General features: G+C 39.9%; 2 non-coding genes across 2 annotated transcripts; both read left to right on the plus strand.

The window, feature by feature from the left end:
- Positions 1–770: 770 nt before the first annotated feature.
- LOC143231213 (5S ribosomal RNA) lies at positions 771–889 on the plus strand. Its single transcript, XR_013016840.1, has one exon. It is a non-coding gene; the product is annotated as a 5S ribosomal RNA (ribosomal RNA).
- A 1,713-nt stretch (positions 890–2,602) lies between these two features.
- LOC143231215 (5S ribosomal RNA) lies at positions 2,603–2,721 on the plus strand. The gene has a single exon (XR_013016842.1). It is a non-coding gene; the product is annotated as a 5S ribosomal RNA (ribosomal RNA).
- Positions 2,722–3,054: the final 333 nt, after the last annotated feature.

Raw genomic sequence — 3,054 nt, forward strand, 5'->3', positions numbered from 1 at the left:
GTGGCACGCTTCCGACTCGCGAACGGTAGTAGCCGAGTGTGACAGGTGCTGTTCCTTTATTCATTCTGTTTCTATAACGTCAGAGAATTATTCCCAGTTTTGCAACGTACTTTCATTAATATCCATACACTTCTTTAGCGAGAGACAAAAGAGCGACTTCTGAGGCACTCCCACTAGACGGTAACCAGCGTTTAATACTATTTTGTTGTAGGGGAGAAGGAGGCGAGTACACACGACTTCTCCCGATGGAAACCAAAATACACGTTAATAAACACAGGTAAATTAATGTGTATAGCCAAATGACGAATAAAAGAAGGTGAATATTAAATAATTCTAATCCCGATGCAAGCTCGTGTTAAAATCTAAATTCTGCACACACATCTGTAAGTGATGGGATGTGGGCCTGTGTAACGAGAGTAAAATACCAGATTTTGCGAAAGTAGGTCCGAAAGAAATATAAAGAAGACATAAACACCAACATGTGACTAAAAGACGTTTGAGAAAAGTTCTCAGAGGCTAAATTGATCAATTTAAGTCAATGACACACACGCCTGTGAGCGACAGTTTCCATACCCCCGAAATGACACTCGTGTAGTTCCGGGGATGTGTAACGCAAACCAGAGTTATCAGGCTCCACTTTCCAGCGTCCTCCAGTAAAAGTGAATTCCTAAAGCATCTCTTATATTTCACAACTAGGAAATTTTGGGCTGCGACAACGATTTTCTTTTAGAGTAACACTTAAAACACCAAATAAGAAAGAAAATTAAACTGTCATCGTTCATACCACGTTGAAAGCGCCGGTTCTCGTCCGATCACCGAAGCTAAGCAACGGCGGGCCCGGTTAGTACTTGGGAGGGTGACCACCTGGGAATACCGGGTGATGATGACTTTTTTTTTTTTTTTTTTTCACGTTGAAATTTGTAGGTCTCGCAAAGAGCTGATCGATACCTCTCACTTTTTTCACAATTTCTGATTTAAGAGATAAAAAATCCTTCCCGAAAGAGAGAAAGAAAGTGGTTGGCTCAATTGAAGTGCCTTAATACTAAGTGTTTATAATGGTAAACTGTTGGGAAAACATTTTGTTATAGGAACTAATCAACTTTTCCATCAACAAGTCAGTTGATAAAACACGCTTCGAAAACGAAGTTCAAACATTCATTTCCTGCGATCGTTCAAGAAAAGTAGCAGCTCTCTAAGCAGGTGGCGTGAGCCGCGTTCCATTTCACTTTAAACCAAACCCTCCAATCAGACGTATATTGGAGAGAAAAGAAATAAACTATCTTCGCGGGTCGATCTTCGGAATGCACAAAGGGTGCGAAATCTACAAAACAGAAACTTCGTTAATGAGTAGATCCAGCCCACATCAATCTAAGGCAGTCTTATACAGATGGAATTTAAAACGTTTCCCTATTTCACAAAATTGTCTCGCTCGTGCACGTTTTGCCTAAGAAAAAGCAATTGTCGAGGGATCTGTCTGCTACACAGAAAAGGCGATGCGACAAATATTTCGAGTTTCCTTACATAACGTTCGTTCGCTACGTTTTGTAAAATTACTTTGTCTAGAAATATAACCCAGCAGAGAGAGACTTCACTCGGAGACACCGACGATTGAACACCTTATTTATAAATCAAATATCTATTTTATATGTATGTACATTTGAAAATTAACTTTCCAATAACGACAAGAGTCTTTGCTATTGGGTATAAAACAAAATAGGTGAGTAGAAACAACAAGAAAAAAAAAGTTACAAAACAGTAAAAGCAAAATTGAAAACATAGCAGTGAAAGCAAAACGCGAAGGAAACGTCTTCAGATAAGTAGGAACTCGGTACGTGGCACGCTTCCGACTCGCGAACGGTAGTAGCCGAGTGTGACAGGTGCTGTTCCTTTATTCATTCTGTTTCTATAACGTCAGAGAATTATTCCCAGTTTTGCAACGTACTTTCATTAATATCCATACACTTCTTTAGCGAGAGACAAAAGAGCGACTTCTGAGGCACTCCCACTAGACGGTAACCAGCGTTTAATACTATTTTGTTGTAGGGGAGAAGGAGGCGAGTACACACGACTTCTCCCGATGGAAACCAAAATACACGTTAATAAACACAGGTAAATTAATGTGTATAGCCAAATGACGAATAAAAGAAGGTGAATATTAAATAATTCTAATCCCGATGCAAGCTCGTGTTAAAATCTAAATTCTGCACACACATCTGTAAGTGATGGGATGTGGGCCTGTGTAACGAGAGTAAAATACCAGATTTTGCGAAAGTAGGTCCGAAAGAAATATAAAGAAGACATAAACACCAACATGTGACTAAAAGACGTTTGAGAAAAGTTCTCAGAGGCTAAATTGATCAATTTAAGTCAATGACACACACGCCTGTGAGCGACAGTTTCCATACCCCCGAAATGACACTCGTGTAGTTCCGGGGATGTGTAACGCAAACCAGAGTTATCAGGCTCCACTTTCCAGCGTCCTCCAGTAAAAGTGAATTCCTAAAGCATCTCTTATATTTCACAACTAGGAAATTTTGGGCTGCGACAACGATTTTCTTTTAGAGTAACACTTAAAACACCAAATAAGAAAGAGAATTAAACTGTCATCGTTCATACCACGTTGAAAGCGCCGGTTCTCGTCCGATCACCGAAGCTAAGCAACGGCGGGCCCGGTTAGTACTTGGGAGGGTGACCACCTGGGAATACCGGGTGATGATGACTTTTTTTTTTTTTTTTTTTCACGTTGAAATTTGTAGGTCTCGCAAAGAGCTGATCGATACCTCTCACTTTTTTCACAATTTCTGATTTAAGAGATAAAAAATCCTTCCCGAAAGAGAGAAAGAAAGTGGTTGGCTCAATTGAAGTGCCTTAATACTAAGTGTTTATAATGGTAAACTGTTGGGAAAACATTTTTGTTATAGGAACTAATCAACTTTTCCATCAACAAGTCAGTTGATAAAACACGCTTCGAAAACGAAGTTCAAACATTCATTTCCTGCGATCGTTCAAGAAAAGTAGCAGCTCTCTAAGCAGGTGGCGTGAGCCGCGTTCCAT

Source organism: Tachypleus tridentatus, chromosome 10 (assembly GCF_004210375.1).
Source record: "Tachypleus tridentatus isolate NWPU-2018 chromosome 10, ASM421037v1, whole genome shotgun sequence".
NCBI classification, from domain to species: domain Eukaryota; kingdom Metazoa; phylum Arthropoda; class Merostomata; order Xiphosura; family Limulidae; genus Tachypleus; species Tachypleus tridentatus.